This window comes from Cottoperca gobio, chromosome 14, assembly GCF_900634415.1.
Source record: "Cottoperca gobio chromosome 14, fCotGob3.1, whole genome shotgun sequence".
Taxonomy (NCBI): Eukaryota; Metazoa; Chordata; class Actinopteri; order Perciformes; family Bovichtidae; genus Cottoperca; species Cottoperca gobio.
The window spans coordinates 1593932-1613592 of record NC_041368.1 but is presented as its reverse complement, the minus strand read 5'-3'; the positions used below and the strand labels follow the sequence as shown (position 1 = coordinate 1613592).

The 19661-nt window shown below is 41.8% G+C and overlaps 1 protein-coding gene across 2 annotated transcripts in view; it reads left to right on the top strand.

Annotated features, from left to right (window-relative positions):
• The window catches only part of opcml (opioid binding protein/cell adhesion molecule-like), a 274618-nt gene that overhangs the window by 104702 nt on the left and 150255 nt on the right, over positions 1-19661 (top strand). The window lies entirely within an intron of this gene.

Below are 19661 nucleotides of genomic sequence, written 5' to 3'. Positions count from 1 at the left end.
TGAAATTATATCGGAAGATGAAATAAATCATACACGTCAACAAGACACCCCACCTGTCCCAATTCCTCCCAACCAGTGGTGGGCCGTCAGGGCCAGCAAGGCCTTCTCTGCTCTCATCAGAATATAAATTTAATTTTGATATATTTTTTCCACAAATATGTATTAAATTATTCCCCATAGTCTATTCTCTTCATTTCATAGCTTTCCTCTTGGTTGCGCTGCTTCCAGCCTCAGATCGAGATTTGGAGGTCTGGCCTTTATGTTAGAGCTTTTATCCAATCATATTTCAGCCGTAATGTGTTGCCAGGGTCCAAGAAATCTGCTCTTAGGCCTTCAGAATCAACAGTGCGGGTGCCTGTAGCTTGAAGTGAACGGAAACAAAACTGTGGCGTTAACCAATCAGATTTCGAGTTGGCGACGCCGGGGCCAGCTAGCAGGCGTACGATAACATCAGCACGTGCACGTCTTTTGATTGGATACGCACTATTGAGAGGCAGAGCTATGCAGAGCTAGCAAACTTGAACGAGCTAATTTGTGTAGATTTCTACAAGCTGTTTTTTTTCAACCCACAATGGCTGAAGGAGGAGAGGAGAGATTTGGTCGCAGATATAATTACAACGCCATTTTCAAGACTAACCTTTCAAGAACAGATATCGTGAACTCACATCGTGAGAAGAGAACGGCCAACCCCGACGCTAGCGAGCCTATCACAGCCGGGAAAAGGGTTTGTCCGCCACTTTCAAATCATTAACTACGAGTGGTACCCCCAGCTCACAGCCTCCGAGAGGCACTGCACATTGTACTGCTGGGAATGCCTTCTATTTACAACTAAATGTTTCAGGAAATATTAATATAACTCTGTTGTACTTGACTATGTTAAGGTTATGCAACGCCCGGTTAAACTACGTTTCTGTCTAAATGTATAGTTTCTAGAGCCATGGCGTCATAATGATGGTATAGATCGTGTGCATGTGACGTCACACTTATTTCCCAACCCGGAATTCAACCATGTTGGATGTATATATAACCAAGACGGCGGCCATTCACGTGTGAGTTGCTGCAACGCTTCGTAATTTTCTTTGTATTTTCTTTGTATTCTGCGTCTAAGATTGAAAGAAAATGCCAATCGTGTGCGCAGTGTACAATTGTGGTAATAACGCTACTCGTGATCCAGAGAAACGATTCTTTAGATTTCCTACAGTCATCAAAAACAACGACCCACAAAAGAGAGATGACTTACTGTCTACCGAACGGCGTAAACTGTGGTTTAGCAACCTAAATAGTAAGGATTTAACAGAAGAAAAAGCACAATTCACCCGTGTGTGTAGCGACCACTTTATATCTGGTATGAGTTCATGCTAAAGCTATGTTTAAATTTACGTTATCGAGGATAACATCGCCACTCTTCTCACTCACATACCAAGGCTTGAGTGATGTATCTCGAGATCTTTGACAGTGATTTACACCGGCATGGACGAGCACCCTGTCATCTGTCAGTGGTTTGGTAAGAAGACTACCAACCCACCCATAAACAAAGAAATTATAAGCATCTAAGCTCTTGTATGCCTTCATTTGTGCGTTGGTTGCCCACAACGTTTGTAGCACAAGGTAGTTCACAATATCAGGATATACAATTGGTGGTAATGAATCTAAATCCTCAATATAATCAGATGGCTTTAGCGTGTACGGGTCAAGGCCGCACATTTGGACTTTTTCTCTGAATCTTGCCTTTGCAGAGGACTCCAGAGAGTCAAAATACTTTGAAGAAGTCGGAGTTGTATTGTTGTAGTTGTTCGCTTTAGACGCCATTTTTTATTTGTATATCATCCAACATCACGTTGCACACATACGTTACACAGTTTTGTCACGTGATTGCACACGAATAATTAAGAGGTGGAATGTGTGACTGTGTAGGACAGGGGGGGGAACCTTTTTCCTATCAAGGGCCATTTTTTTTTTACAACATCCTTCAAGGGCCATACTAATTATTGAACTCATAACCTCTGTAAAAGTGTTTTAAGACACAGCCCATTAATTTCACCTTTCTTTTATACTGTGCAAAAAAGCAACTTTTTTATCCATGTATCTTTCCATTTTATCAGAAATCAGCAATCCTTTATTAGTCCCACAACGGGGAAATGTTTCTTGTCACAGCAAAAGAACATATGAAGTAAAAAGGCAGTACACAATAATTAAATAGAATAAAAAATAATATAAGTACCAAGTGGTTGATAGAAAATAAAGTGAGTATTGCACATGGCAGTGGTGGAATAGTCTGTTCTTGGTGTGGTGGTCTACCGATCTATCTTTCCATGTTTTCATGTTACGCTCTGGAGAGAGCTGCTTGTTGGGCCAAACTCTGCTGAAGAGTGTGCGTTTTACGAATTACCTCGAGGGCCGGATCAAATGGTCTCGCGGGCCGTATACGGCCCGGAGGCCGGAGGTTCCCCACCCCTGGTGTAGGACATCACTGAAGGCCTAGGTGTGAAATGCACGGCCCGCCACTGCTCCCAACCCATTCTCCAAATAAAATGACTCTAAATTTGGTGCAGTTTGAGCTACAGCTCTGTCCTCAGTTGTAGTGGCTTGAAATAGTTATATATTAAATTCACAAAAATGGTATGAACATATATTTGTGGTCGGGGTTTAAATGTGTTTTATCAAACCTGAAGCCATTATCGAATCTGCTTGTTGGGTCTGATTCCTTTGGAATCTAATGCAATCTTTTTAAGCGCAGCTTTCACCTTTAATAACTTACTAAAATTATACATAACTGATACTCACAGATTATGTTAAGGTCTGCAATCTTTTATTGGATGAAAAGCCAGCTTGCTTACAAAATGTGGCTTAATTTCTCAATTTGTTGATTGAGGATTACATGATCCCAAACCCTGTTGGTAGTGGGCAGCAAAGCACAGGTCAGAGGTTGAACAGACTTTGAAACAGAGAGGGAGATGAACACTGCTTTCCAGCCTGCTGTAACTCTTTAACAGATTCTAACTGCTGAAATTACCATGACACAATTAGCTAGATAAATGCGGACCAATCTGTTGATCTGTTAAAAAACAAACACATCCACCAACAAACGATCTTTGGCTGAGTGCAGACATCAGCCTGCAGAGAACATGTCGACTAGACAAAAGACAAGGTTTTTATTTAGCCCTTTTGGAAAGTAACTTGTGGCATTAAGCTGATATCTACCGCCGCAGACATTTGTCGTTTTTTACTGTCACGGACAGCTGATAAAGCTAAGCCTGTTACCAGAACCTTACATTGTTACATTGCTCTTTGCTAATGAGGCGAGAGTGAGGACACAAAAGGTTTTATTAGAGATTCATTAATCTTGGAAGTTGGAATTTAGCTGTCAACCGAGGACCTATTATACTGTTTTATCTAATTTGCCTTGGGGAATTTCAAATTTAGTTTAAAATCAGATTTTGGCAAAAGCTAAAGTATGACACATTTCTGGTGGGAATATGTAGATATTTATTGTCCAAGTCCAAGTTAAAACACTGTTGTGAATCTCCTTCCAGATAGAGACTTTTATACACTTGTAGTTACGGGTGTGATAATGTGAGTCACACCTTTAGCTGAAGAATTATCTTTCCATTACGCTTAAATTCACTGGATGTGTTTCATAGTAGCCAGGATATTTTTTAGAGCTGCAGAAATTTCAAAATCATATGAAGTATCACCAGGTGACATCATATCAATATTTGTAGTCAGTGTTATAGCCTCAAATCACCGCACACAGTGGCTTCATCCATCAAGTTGTATTTGGAGCGCCATGTAACCCTTTCAGAGAGGCCTGGATGAGTTCCGCCTTTGCAATCATTTCATCCAAACTGCCTCAATATTTTACTGACATTCCTGTAACAAAGTGTTACGTGTGGTCAGTGCTCAGAGGACAGAGTAATGAAACTCCACAGATTCTTTGGGTTGACACACACCTATGTTACTAAGCTACAACAGGAAACTTTTCTGGACTTGACACTCCACAAGGCGTATCTTTGGTAAACACAATGAGGAATTAGATCATTCTCTACGGCTTGAAACATTGTCATTTTTATAGATTTATAAAAATATAGTCATTTGGAAAAGACATTTTTGGCCAAGCCAACATTATAGTATACAGTGAAATATCTTGGATGGATTTCTATGCAATGTGGGATAGGCATGCATTCATTGTCCCAAGAGGATTGATCCTAATGACTTTACTGCACACACTTTGGTAGAGCTATTCATGGTTCACAGGCTGTACATACCTTGTGTTGTTAATTAGAAGCCTTAATTCATTCTCACAGTTAAGCTACATGATCACATGGCCGCTCTGTGCTGGCTGTGCTGTTGCGGGGCCTTGGGGTGGTGCACCGAGCGCTTCGCTCAAAGTCAGATTATTTCTACTTTGACCTTGATTGACGCTGACTTTTAAAAGCGCAACCAATGAGATAACAGCTGTATGAAGCGACAAGCAGGGGAGGTAACCATAGAAACAAAAGTAACTAGCTGCTTTCACAACAAGGCTGTACGCCCGACCTCGTGGTGAGCGCAGAACATTCCCATCATGTGAAGGCAGCTTTAGGACGACATACTGTATCTGTGCAGGCTTGTTGTAGGTTAAGAGTTTACCTACAATCACTTACGCTTGTTTATTTAAACAAAATCAGCAATTTATTCATTTATTGTTTAAATCAGTTGTATTTACTTGTTTAATATTACATTATTCTGGCTGTTGAGGAGTCATACACTAATATTAAATGAGGGTTATTCATTATCATGGTACATTTGTGCATTTATTGTAATATTAATATGAAGTTATATCACCCAGCATTACTACCAACTGCATCTTGTCTGTAAAACCAGCGTTGTATCATTTCCACAGTGAAATGAGTGAAGTTGCAAGGTTCAAAAATGGCATTTGAAGTTGTCACCCTACATTAATAACCACCTTGTCCTTGGTTTTATTTATTTGTTTTGAAGAATCTGAAATGCATCTCATGTATATATAAGCTCAAATCATGTTCTGTTTACATATTTGTTCAGAATGCCTGCTTCATAACCGTTCAAGCCTGCAAACACAAACTATTCCTTTGTGTTCAGTGCACACGGAGCAGATAAGAGGAGGTAAAAGTGTTCAGGGCCACAGAGTTATATGATGGAAACAATAACAGGTTGGGAGAAGAACCTGATCACAGTATTGTGATATTGTGATATTGTGAGTTTTTGCGTTTCCCTTCAACACACTTTTAAACCCCACATTGCAGCTGTCTTGATGCTACACCCCAAGGCTTTTTGATGAAAGGGCCAATAGCAGAAGAATGGTTTATATTTGTCTTCTCCGTTGCTTTTGATAAGAATAATAAATCCATCCTCTTCGTCTTTTCACTCGTCTCTCTTACAGACATACTGAAAATGGAAGGCGACCTATTGCATTCTTAGCTCTGTAATACCATTCGGTGCAACGCATCCTGAAATCAGATGTGAGACTCAGGAAAGAATTTAAAGTTTCAAAAGCAATTTTCACACTATTAAATAAACAAATGAGTGTGCCTATTGCATGTACGATACAGAGGGAAGGTTAACACTAGTTAAATGAAGCTAATTCAACTGGGGAGAAAATATTTCATGACTGATTCAATTCTTAAATAGTTCCTCTTTTTATAGGATTAATTTAACATGGAGGCTTCAAATCTGAAGTCTTTTTGCATCTGAAGACATTAGAAAGATATTTTGATCTTAGAAAAGGACCTGCTCTGCCCCGTGAAAAAAAGGAACCGGGAGATAATGAATATTGAATGAGCATATCTACTTCATGCAATCATCTCTATTGACCAAATCCCATCGGCACACAAATCATCTGTATGGTTATGCTGAGTTAATTAAGATCTAGTGTGTGGAATTAATCAAGTCATGCCATTACAAATGACTTCAATCATTGGACCTGCACTGTCTTATCTGTGAGTACTTGTACTACTGCCAGACAAGGAATGAGGATGACGACATACAGTAATATTGAAAATAATCACAATAAATATTATTACAGAAGGCCAAATCCACCTCACTCACATAGGGGAGAGGGGGGGCTTTTGCCCTCTTCAATTCAAAATATTATTTACTATTAAATGAATAAAAACAGGAATACCAAGTGGAGATACTAAAGACTGTTATGTACTTGTGCATTGCTGTTTGTGTGGGTGGAATATCATTTGTGCTTTTATCTGGGGAAATACTGTACCCTCTCATGCTTCTTGGACTTCCGCATGTGAGAAAAATGACTGAGATTACTCCTCATTTTTCTTTTCACTGCCAACATTTTCCTTTCCATTGCCAGTTGTAATTGTGCCCTCCAGACTTTTATACAGTGAGCGCAGGAAATGGTTGGCCAAAGAAAACAGATCAAAATGCCCCAGTGAGCCATTTGCTGGTGTTGTTGTGACATAAGCAGAAAAGCAATCACCTTTTATTGAGTTAAGTTAATTAAATATGGAAATTAGTAAAAATCCGGAATCTGATCTCAGTTCTTCGAGGAAGTCTCAACGTCTACATAATGACTTAATCGCTTTAATTGTTGTAAGTGATAATTTGTCAACTTCGGAAACACAATTATCCATGTAGGAAACACATGTTGCAACTCTCACAATGTTAGTTGGAAATAGAAAAAACAGAAAGCGAGACACAGACACATTACAAGACATGTCAGCATGTGTGTTGTCTTCGATAATGTCGCAGCTGCATGTGTGTGAATAAAAGAGGCAGTTGAGTCTGTCAACACTAACATGAATCCCCAAAATTGTTTCCTGACCTGATTTAATCAATTTGAAGCACCATAGATTTCACATTGATTTTATTATACTTTGGAGGGTTTAGTGACACGTCCTCCAAACAGATCGTCACGGCCAAAGCTTTTGTCATAATGATTGGAACACAGACAAACCACACACACACACACACACACCACAGAGCTGTTGCAGAGTATGAACTTGGCGTGCAAGGCCCTGACCCAGGGGTCGGGAACCTATGGCTCGCGAGCCATATATGGCTCTTTCGATAACAAATATCGGTAATAAATAATTATACTGTGCCATTTTAAAGTAAAACATTTAGCGGCAGATTTGTTTTTAGTTCTCCCCTCTCCTTTCCTCCGCTGTGTGTGTGTGTGTGTGTGTGTGTGTGTGTGTGTGTAGGGGGCGGAGCCCCGCCCGTCGCGAGACTGCGCAAAGCAAGCAGTAGACCGGGGGGGGGGGGTCAAACTCATTCACAGAGGGCCAACATTAAAAACTGGGACTACGTCGAGGGCCAAACACGATCCACATTTATTGAACAGGATACACATAAAGTGCAAAAAGATATGGAACATATTTAAGTCAACTGCAAACGGATTGCTGAGCAGTTCAATTAAAATATCTGAGCAGCAAAGTCGGCAAATGCTCTCAGGTGATCAGCAGAATGCTGTCGGGAACACAGAGGTGGAGATGGTTTGTCAGTGTTTGGAAACACGTAGTGACCAAAGTTTCCTTCTGCATCCGAGTCTCCCACAGGCAGCTCGGCTTGGAACGCTCTCACTGCATCATACATGTCTGTGATCACACGGCCCTGAAGCTGCAGGTTTAACAGTGAGATGCTTCGTTATGTCGCACAAACAGTCCAGCTCACATCGTCCCAGAGATCTGTGGTGTGTTTCCCTTTGCTTTCCAAAAACTTTCATTTCATTCACATATTTAGATTCTTCCTCAAATGTATTTTCCCGTGGTTGTGCCATGCATTGATTTAATTACCAAAACTGGCGGGCCAGTTATGACGGACATATGACATTTTCTCGCGGGCCGGATATAATTGCCTTGAGTTTGACACCCGTGCAGTAAACACTGAAACGTGCACATAAATGAGATAAATAACGTAAGCGTTTAGTTTATTTAATAAAAGAGCTCCTGTTCAATGCAACACTGATACCTCTATTAGTACTCGGAGACGTGTTATTCTTAAAAAATGCACGCATAAAGTTGCATTCAAATTTATATATTTTTATATATGGCTCTCAAGGAACCTCTCTGGGAACCATCACCTTATCGTGGTGGAGAGGTTTGTGTGTCCCTATGAAGCTGAGAGCTGTGTTGTCTGGAGCCTAGTGCTCCTGGTAGGGTCTCCCAAGGCAAATTGGTCTCAGGTGAGGGGCCAGACTAAGAATGGTTCAAAAACGACTTCATGAAAGAAAGGGAAAGGAAAGGAGAGACCCTGCCCGGAGGAAGCCCGGGGCCCCCGTCTGGAGCCAGGCCCAGAGGGAGGGCCCGACAGCGAGCGCCTGGTGGCCGGGTTTGCCACGGAGCCCGGTCGGGCACAGCCCGAAGAAGCTACGTGGTGCCTCCCATCCATCCATCCTGTGGGCCCACCACTCATGGGAAAAACCGCTGGGGTCGGGTGCGCTGTCACATGGGTGGCAGTGATGGTCAGGGACCTCGACGGACCAGACCCGGGCAGCAGAGGCTGGCTCTGGGGACGTGGAACGTCACCTCTCTGTGGGGGAAGGAGCCGGAACTAGTGCGGGAGGTGGATCGCTACCAGTTGGATCTGGTGGGGCTTACCTCCACGCACAGTCTTGGCTCTGGAACCGTACTCCTGGATAGGGGTTGGACTCTATTCTTCTCCGGAGTTGCCCAAGGTGTGAGGCGTCGGGCCGGGGTGGGGATACTCACTAGCCCCCGGCTGAGCGCCGCTACGTTGGAGTTTATCCCGGTGGACGAGAGGGTCGCCTCCCTACGCCTTCGGGTTATGGGGGGGAAAACTCTGACTGTTGTTTGTGCCTATGCCCCAAACCGCAGTTCTGAGTATTCGGCCTTCTTGGAGACCCTGAATGGAGCCCTGCAGGGGGCTCCAGTAGGGGACTCCGTAGTCTTGCTGGGAGACTTCAACGCACACGTGGGAAACGATGGAGACACCTGGAGAGGCGTGATTGGGAGGAAGGGCCTCCCTGATCTAAACCCAAACGTCGTTTGTTGTTGGACTTCTGTGCTAGCCATGGAATGGCCATAACAAACACCATGTTCGAACATAAGGATGCTCATAAGTGCACGTGGTACCAGAGCACCCTAGGCCAAAGGTCAATGATCGATTTCGTAATCGTATCATCTGACCTGAGGCCGCATGTTTTGGACACTCGGGTGAAGAGAGGGGCGGAGCTGTCGACTGATCACCATCTGGTGGTGAGTTGGATCAAGGGGTGGGGGAAGACTCTGGACAGACCTGGTAAACCCAAACGGGTAGTGCGGGTGAACTGGGAACGTCTGGAGGAAGCCCCTGTCCTGGGGATCTTTAACTCACACCTCCGGCGGAGCTTTTCAGCCATCCCTGTGGAGGTTGGGGGCATTGAACCTGAGTGGGCGATGTTCAAAACCTCTATTGCTGAAGCTGCGGTGATGAGCTGTGGTCTCAAGGTCTTAGGTGCCTCAAGGGGCGGTAACCCTCAAACACCGTGGTGGACCCCGGTGGTCAGGGAAGCCGTCCGACTGAAGAAGGAGTCCTTCCGGGTTATGTTATCCGGGAGGACTCCGGAAACAGTTGCAGGGTATCGAAGGACTAGAAAGGCGGCAGCTTCTGCCGTGTCAAAGGCAAAGCAGCGGGTGTGGGAGAAGTTCGGAGAAGCTATGGAGAAGGACTTTCGGTCGGCACCAAGGTGCTTCTGGAAAACCATCCAGCACCTCAGGAGGGGGAAGCGAGGAACCATCCAAGCTGTGTACAGCAAGGGTGGGACCCTGCTGACTTCAACTGAGAAGGTTATCGGCCGGTGGAAGGAGCACTTTGAGGAACTCCTGAATCCGACTAACAAGCCCTCTATGGTTGAGGCAGAGCTGGAAGCTGATAGGGGATCATCGTCAATTTCCCTGATGGAAGTCACTGAGGTAGTCAAACAACTCCACAGTGGCAAAGCCGCAGGGGTTGATGAGATCCATCCAGAAATGCTGAAGGCTTTGGGTGTTGGGGGGCTGTCTTGGTTGACACGCCTCGTCAACATTGCGTGGAAGTCTGGGACAGTGCCTAGGCGTTGGCAGACCGGGGTGGTGGTTCCCCTATTTAAAAAGGGGGACTAGAGAGTGTGTGCCAACTACAGGGGTATCACACTTCTCAGCCTCCCTGGTAAAGTCTACTCCAAGGTACTGGAAAGGAGGGTTCGGCCGGTAGTCGAACCTCTGATTGAAGAGGAACAATGCGGATTCCGTCCTGGTCGTGGAACAACGGACCAACTCTTCACTCTCGCAAGGATCCTGGAGGGGGCCTGGGAGTACGCCCATCCGGTCTACATGTGTTTTGTGGATCTGGAGAAGGCGTATGACCGGGTCCCCCGGGTGATGCTGTGGGAGGTGCTGCGGGAGTATGGGGTGAGGGGGTCACTTTTGAGGGCCATCCAATCCCTGTACGCCCAAAGCGAGAGTTGTGTCCGGATACTCGGCAGTAAGTCGGACTCGTTTCCCGTGAATGTTGGCCTCCGCCAGGGCTGCGCTTTATCACCAATCCTGTTCGTGATTTTCATGGATAGGATATCGAGGCGTAGTCGTGGAGGAGAGGGGTTGCAGTTCGGTGACCTGAGGATCTCATCGCTGCTCTTTGCAGATGATGTGGTCCTTATGGCATCATCGGTCTGTGACCTTCAACAGTCACTGGATCGGTTCGCAGCCGAGTGTGAAGCAGTTGGGATGAGGATCAGCACCTCCAAATCTGAGGCCATGGCTCTCAGCAGGAAACCGGTGGATTGCCTACTCCGGGTAGGGAATGAGCCATTACCCCAAGTGAAGGAGTTCAAGTACCTCGGGGTCTTGTTCGCGAGTGAGGGGACAATGGAGCGAGAGATTGGCCGGAGAATCGGAGCAGCGGAGGCGGTATTACAGTCACTTTACCGCACCGTTGTGACGAAAAGAGAGCTGAGCCAGAAGGCAAAGCTCTCAATCTACCGGTCGATCTTCGTTCCTACCCTCACCTATGGTCATGAAGGCTGGGTCATGACCGAAAGAACGAGATCACGGGTACAAGCGGCCGAAATGGGTTTTCTCAGACGGGTGGCTGGCGTCTCCCTTAGAGATAGGGTGAGAAGCTCAGCCATCCGTGAGAGACTTGGAGTAGAGCCACTGCTCCTTTACGTTGAAAGGAGCCAGTTGAGGTGGTTCGGGCATCTAGTAAGGATGCCACCTGGGCGCCTCCCTAGGGAGGTGTTCCAGGCACGTCCAGCTGGGAGGAGACCCCGGGAAAGACCCAGGACTCGGTGGAGAGATTATATCTCCTCACTGGCCTGGGAACCCCTCAGGATCCCCCAGTCGGAGCTGGAGGATGTGGCCCGGAGAAGGGAAGATTGGGGTTCCTTACTGGAGCTGCTGCCCCCGCGACCCGACCCCGGATAAGCGGTGGACGATGGATGGATGGATGGATGGATGGCTCTCAAGGAAATACATAAAAAAAATATTTGGCTTTTATGGCTCTCCCAGCCAAAAAGGTTCCCGACCCCTGCCCTGACCATTGGCATACAGCTATTTGTAGTTCAAGGTCAAGCTTATGTGCATGACACAGTTTGAAAAGCCTTACACATGAAAACAAAAATGGTAAATGTGAGTAAGGAAAACAAGACACTGTCTCTAGTCAAATTTGTAATTATGTATGTGGACTGTATGGCCGCTTCAAGATCAGTAAATCAAATCAAATGTATTTATATAGCCCAATATCACAAATTATACATTTGTCTCAGTGTGCTTTATAGACGGTAAATGATACAACACCCTCTGTCCTTAGACCCGCACAAGGAAAACTCCCCAAAAGAAACCCCACAATTAAAATGTTAGAAACCTCAGAGAGAGACTGAGGAGGGCTCCCTCTCCCAGGACGCACAGACTACAATAGATGTTGTGTGTTTATAATAAACAACATAGTACAAATACAACATGTTGTGATCAAAATAAACTTCCTCAAAATAAAAATAAATTAAGAATCAAATTAAAAATTAAAAATAAACGTGGGCGTCAGGCAGAACCAGGACAGCAGGCAGAGCAACAATTTATGATCCAGACATAACCTTTAATAGTGGCATCCTGCCAGATGAGAGACACGGAAACTCCGGGGTGATGATGCTGCGTTAGTAACATGCATTTAATGCATACAGATACATTAGAAACTGCGTTTTGGAGGCGTTTGAGGCCAAGAATAACAACTTCAGTTGTGTCTGTGTTTAACATCAAAATGTTGCCAGACATCCAGGTTGCTATGTCCTAAGCCTAAGGCATGCTTGCAGTTTAACTAATTGATTGGTTTCATCTGGTTTGATTGATAGACATAATTTGATATTATCTGCATAACAATGAACGTTTATGGAGTTGTTCCTTATAATATTGCCTAGAGGAAGCATATACAGTATAAAGTGAATAGAAAAGGTCCAAGTACCTTGCGGGACTCCATGACTGTCTTTGGCTGGCATAGAGAATTCATCGTTAAGGTTAGGACATTGTAACACAGTGATGAAATGGACACCATACACAGAATGAATGATATGAATGTCACTTTCTTTTCTTTCATGGCAGCAAACTCAGTATAAAGATATGTATAATCCAGATACAAGTTGCAGATTTTCTTTTTCTATGGATATAATCACAAACGCAGATATTCTGTCCTGAGGCACTGATGTGTGCAAATAGCTTTTACTTTCTTTCAGCTTTAAAAAGTTTCACTCACCCACACAGTCTCTAGGATAGTCAATAGCATTCTTGCACACACTTCTTCAAAATTCTTCCTTTTAGTTGTCATCCTTTTATCCAGTCATGGACCGACCTCAGCTGCACAATCAGTTGAGCTCTTACACAATTAAAACAAGATGACCTTAACAAAGCATAAAAGCCTAAACATTTAAAATGTTGATTCTACCTAAAATTCACACTAGGTTGTAAATGCATCAGCATCCAAGTTTTTATGTTTTTATAATTAAGTCCAAATATTACATTACATTATTACATTACAGTTCAATTAGCTGACGCTTTTGCGACTTACAATAAGTGCAAACAATCATGAGGATACAACTCTGAACAGCAAGAATCTTGCGAGTACATTATATTCAAATAGGTACACTCCTTTAAGTGCAGAACAATAGCTGCAATAAACCAAACCAAGTGCAACATACATAAACAATAGAATATGAATTCAACTATTAGCTACAAATAAACCAAACCAATCTAAGTGCAACATACAAAGAACAGTGTTTTTCTTTGTTTTTTATTACATGTTCACATGTTTGTGTCTGCATTTTAATTTCATTGCATTTTCCGACAGAAAAAACTAATCTAAATTAACACTGATTTAAATTTACTGAAAGATATACTGTAGTTAATGCAGGCAGAGCTGGATTAAATGGATAGATTACACGAGGCAGACTGTATTTTTTGGGCCCTCCTACATGCACGATGAAGACAGGGAAGAAGGTGGTTTGTGACACAAATAATAAATAATAAATAATAAATAATAAATAATAAATAATAAATAATAAATAATAAATAACAAATAACAAATAACAAATAATAAATAATAAATAATAAATAATAAATAATAAATAATAATAGTAACAATTTATTATAATTATAAATTAAGCATACAAATAAAATTATTAAACACTCTTACACACTATCTGAGTTAGCAATATAAAATGCTACCTTAACATGCAAAAAAATTTTTTTACCCATCTTTCCCACAAAAAAGTAATCTGTAGAATAACAAAGCCACTTGTGGAAGTTTAACTTCAAGTAAACTATTGTATCTGTAGTGCAGAAAGTGATGCACTCAGCTAAGTTTTAAACTGACATTGTGATTCTTACTGGACTATGTTTTAGAAAATAAATCAATAATAATACTGAGCTGACTTGATCCCGAACTGCAATATGTACATATGTCTTGCTCTCAACATGTCTTTGCACAAATAATCTCCAAAACATGATTTAAAAAAGAAAATAAATAATGAACTGGCATTTGCCTGAGAGAGGGGTATGACATGCAACAATTTCTCTGGCTGGAATTGAACCAGAGATGTGATCACAGTATTATTTTGTGGCAAAACACTCATATACACATGCTAGATGTGAAACAACATTATAACAGGCAGTGCTTTTAGAAAAAGAGTTATCACGCAAGTGTGCATTGCAAATAAGGGTGATTAACATGGTTTAGTTCCTTGTGGCTAACAAGGTCACCAGCTGAACACATACCAAAGACACTTCTCTCTGCAACATTACAGAATGTTTATATGCCTTCAAATCCAGCACTGAAACAGATTGAGCTTTTACAAATCCTCACACGGTCACATATTCTCTCTTAGCACATTCCCACATTAAGGGCAAATGGAGCGTCACTGACAAATAATTCATCATTGATATTAGTTTATGATTGACTACTGCTTATGTGAAAATTGGATGATTAACCGTATGAAATTGTGCGTAACCTCTCTTTAAATATTTCCTCATCATGTAGATATTTTTCCCAAAAATCTTTCCCAAACCGCCATCCATATGTCAGTGTCAAATATGATCTGAGTGGTTGATTTATTCCATCCCAGGGTATTAGTTTCATTTGATTAATATTTGAATGGAAATTGCTCATTCAGATGAATTCACCTTGAAGTGAGCAGCATCCATGTCTGTGATGACAGCTTCTGCCTAAATAAGCATTACTGTGAGCCGCTTCTCTCACTCCAGATTGGACACTGTTATTGTCACCATCTAAATTGTTTATAACCTTAGGGTTAAAGACGGCTTTATCTGCATACATACAAATGAACAGTTTAATGTTGATGAGACTGACATTAAGGCTGAGATGGCAGCCATGTTGAATGTTTTGTCCTAGAAAACCACCAGTCTCTGAAAATCACAATGAGACCGTGTACAGTAACCAAAGGTACTTCTTACTAATGAAAGTAAATGACCCATAATATTGTGTATTAACAAAAGTTACTATTGTTTGTTAAGAAAATACACAGTGATTGTTTACTGAAGAAGCTGTTGTGAAATTGTTTATTTTGTAAAAATAACTAAATACTGCCAGATCATTTCGCTCTTCATTAGTCTTATCTCTTTGTCCCAACACACTCCAAAATGTATTAGGCTTTCCCCCCTAGGTGACTGTTGAAATGCCATCACAAAGCCATCATTACCCAAACCATTTACAGAGCAACAATCCTAGATTTTATTCTGTCCAGACGGATGTATGCTACATGAATGCAAAGATAAAATGTTCAAGAGATCAAGTTTTATTCTCCTTTGAACTCACAGTGTAAATGTGATAACATGGCTGTAGAAACACACACACACACACACACACACAAGGCTGGGTGCCTTAATGCTGGACTTTAAAGCAGTTTTTATGTCCATTACTTGAAGTCAATAGAGCTGCTAAAAATGGTTGAATTATTGACAGATTGGACGCACAGTAAAGGCCTCTACTAATATGTTTCATATCAATGCCATGTCTTTGTGCTCATACATTCAATTCTGACACACGCACAGCAGAGAGATATGCAGAGGTCATTGGTAGAGCCTGTGATAGTGTATCAGCATATCTGCTGAGCACATGCCTGCTGGGAGCAGAGAGAATATTACACCTATTGATAACACAGGATGTCTGAACATACAAATCATTTTAAGGTACCATCTTTTTAAATAATTCATGTCCTCACGCCATGCATAAATTGACTGACTTGTAACATCCCGCAGCATTAGGAGAGAGACTGGAATTGGGGAGGTCTGGGATTGGATCAGATGTGACAAAGACCAGCACATTTTCTCAAAAGCAAAGAATGAGCAGCGTTGCATTTTAAAGGCTGGCAACAGACATAAACAGCCTTTTGTTCCACCTGCTGTGGCTGCAGCTAAGGCGTCTGATTAAAGCTGTCTGATAACTCAAGACTGAGGCAGATGTAGTTATCTGAGATCAAAGTTGGAATCATGTGCAGCTCTCCATGCCAGGAGCACTTAAGCTGCTGCACAGTATAAAGCAACCCTGAATCAAGTTGCTATTTGATAAAAAAAATTTTAAACTCTGTTCTCAAAGACAAAACGCTGTCAGTCCTGCACCATAGGCAATTCAAATTAAATTACAAAGCAGTTTTTTGTTTCTAATTCATTAGCAATCGCGGTCTCCAAATTTTTCTGAAGTAACAATTTGAGAAATATAATAGTCAAATGAAAAATGTCTAAATCCAGAAAACAAGTGGCAAGTTATTCTACATGTCCTTCTTCTTGCAGAGCATCTGGACTGACCTGCAGTAGTTACTATAGGCTGGATGTTATGTATGGGCAAAAATAGTTCATCGTTTATTTGTTGAATGCTTGCAGGAGATTTCCCTTGCAACTGGAACAAGTGTATTTCCTTGGAAGTGCTCTGATAACAGGGATGTCTGGATGAGAGATCCTGACTTGTTTGTTTTACCACCAAGAATTTGTGGAAGTTGAATATTTATATTGTAAAATAATATTTAGATTTGTGAAGGTAAATTTGATAGATGGAAATATTATACGGATGTTAATCATTTATCATTTTAATGTGTTTTATAACTCAAATGTCTTAATTTTATTTTCAGTGGGGAACTACTTGTTTATGCTGGTGGAGTGATATGTTGTAAGTGGGTGAAGTAGATGTATTATGTTTGCTGTCAGAGTTATGAGGCTGTCCACATACTGTTACTTTATCTACTACTAGAGAGAAACCAGCGTTACAGTATCATCGTGGAGAATAAAGATATGAGATCCACAAAAATGTTTTTAACTTTAATGTTTGCCGTTAAATTCTCTAACTTAAAGATGTACCTAAACCAAACTCCCCTGAACCAAAGCTCATTTACTTGAGTACATTTAGCCTTTAACTAACACAAAAGCACATGATGTGTCTGATTTCTGCTATTGCCACAAACAAGTTCTTGCTGATTTCAAAACATTTCACAAAACTTTTCAGGACTGACCTCAGAATGTCTCATGAATACGTTGCATAACATTAGTGTCCGTGTGCCAGCGGAATCTAAGCTTCTGCAGATGACTGAATCCATTGAGCGAGCACTCTTTATTCAGTCTACCCATGTTTTTGCTTGGGTATTAGCTTGCTTTGGTCAGAGGCCGGTCCATTGTCTGCTAGCTCTGCCCATCCTTGCATGATATGAATGAAGATTAGCATGGATTGTTTGAATAAACCACCCAGGGTCTAGTGTTAATGCGTCGCAGCAGGAAATTATGTGAATGTCATTGCATGTATAAGTGAAATAAATGAGAAACACAATCTGCCAGGATGAGCTGGACTGTATACGGCTGTAACCAATCAAAAAGACCATGATTTAAGTAAAATGGCTTTGTTTATTTGAGCATGGGTAGTTGATTTAAGCCACGTAGTTTAGATTTCTTCTTTTGCTCTCCCCCTATTTTTGGTTTGTGTGATGCATCAGGAGTGATTCATGCGAGCCGTGCAACAAACAATGCCATTCTAATTTGTCATTTCTGCATGCTTGGCACCCTCGCTCGTGGTGGAGCTTTGGCCAGGTCATCGGATGTACCTGACCCGCTGTAAGGCGGAACAATGAGGGTCAAAAACGTAACGCACATGACATGGATTGAAATGGATTGAAATGGATTGCAATCCAATTTTATCCTCCAAACACCACTGTGCAGAACTGAAAATACTGCACACATGCGACTCTTCCTTCTTTCTCTTGATGGTGTCTTTATCCTCGCAGTGAATTGATGGCAGATGCCACCAAGGCGTTAACAGGACATCACATGACCAAATGTTGCAGTCTCAATTGACTGATGGGGATGCCTCACCCCCTCCCTGTACGCTTAACTCTAATTAAGACCACATATCTTAGATTTTGCTGAGGTCAGGGAGGGATTTTAATTTAAAAACCATTAAGACGTGTACATAGTCAGGATTTGTGTTGCATCCCAGGCAGATATCATTTTAATTAAGTCTTATCTTCGCCCAATTTCTCCGGCACAAGACATCATCATAATTCCTCAATAACAACCTTTGAATAAACTGAAACACTGTTTGCTAAATGCAATGGGCTGCTCATACGTTACAACAAGTATTGACCTGAAAAGCTCAGGCCTAACATAATGCCTATGTGTATGTTAGTCTGTACGTTTTCTGGAATGTCACTCAGGGTACTATAGTATTTAGCTGCTGCCTTGACAAGGTGGGAACAGAATAAATTGGATATACACACAGGACAGGGAGGATACTATATTGTATTGTTAACGACACCCCAACGTCCACTACCATTGTGGAGAAGTATTTGTGTTCTACTGTTGAGACTAACACAAAGTGGGCAGTAAAATCTTGAGAAAGCATCACACCTGCTAAAAGATATAATTGTCTTTTTGGCACTGTATTGTGCATTGCACTTAGTACGTTGATTGTAAACAGAAAGGCTTTTATAGTGAAGTCAATTGTATGTGAGACAAGATTGATGGACACACAATAGAATGCTTTCACATTTCCACACAAACATTTGATACCAGACAATAACAAAGCCATGTGTCACTTGTGTCAGTGCATTGCCATTTGTTGCCTCCCATCCAATATCTTCACAGCGTACCAAATTGATGTTAAGGTAAAGAAATTATCTTGTTCAGTCTTCTCAAGAGAATTAAAAGCTGTCATAGTAATTCTGAGTGCTGCTGTTAGATGTGCGGCAAAGTGGCTCACGCTTCCCTAGTGGCCAGCATCCCCTCCATACATGCAGATATGGACTGGCAGAAACAGCACAATAAGTCAATGTGGTTTAGTGACGTTCAGACTCCATTTCCCCAAAGGTTACTTTCCTCCTCACCCTAACCATCAAACAAATACATGAACTGAACATTTCAGAATAAATGACCTATCAACCACGTATTAAGTTTGTATAAAATAAAATCCTAAAAATATATAGTTTTCAATTTCAGACAATGAGACAACATTTTATTATATTTAATTATTTTATGTCATTTTGAGGGTTCTTGACTTGCAAAAGCCCCTGTGGTTGGGTTTTCTGAGAGAATTATTTTCATTTTAAACTACAGAATATCACACTTCTAAAATGCGAGGTGATTGGCTGTTCATCACACACAAGTTGGTTATGTGATGTACCCCTTTAGAGGAGATGAGCAGGTGATGTGAGGGTGACAGCACAGAGTTGTACCCACATAGCAGAGCTGTGGCAAAAATGAGCTGCTAAGTCCCCAAAAATGTGCAATGTCTACACCTTCCGACGCTGGTAAACAACCTGGCCACAGGTTTGCTGTGTTGTACTTTGATCAAACACACAACATTCAGATTAATAAACGGCTTGAGACAAACAAACTTCCAGGACGCTGGGGCAGTCCCGTGCTTTGCCTGACCGGTAACCTGGTGATGTTCAGGACACCTGAATATATGCATGTTATAGGTCTGTGTCATTCAACATGTAGAATTCTAAAGGAGAATGAAGGCTATATGCACTGTAATCTATTTCACCATAAAGGGTCCGAGGCCTGTCTCATGTCATGGAAGCCAAATAAATACACACTGTCCCATTTGAAGAGATTGTTGTTGTTATAAGTTTTTATTACTTACTGAGAGTGGTGCAGGTGAAACCTATTATTACAATAATCTCTCTGATTCAATCTCTGATTAATTGTTTCAAATTAAAT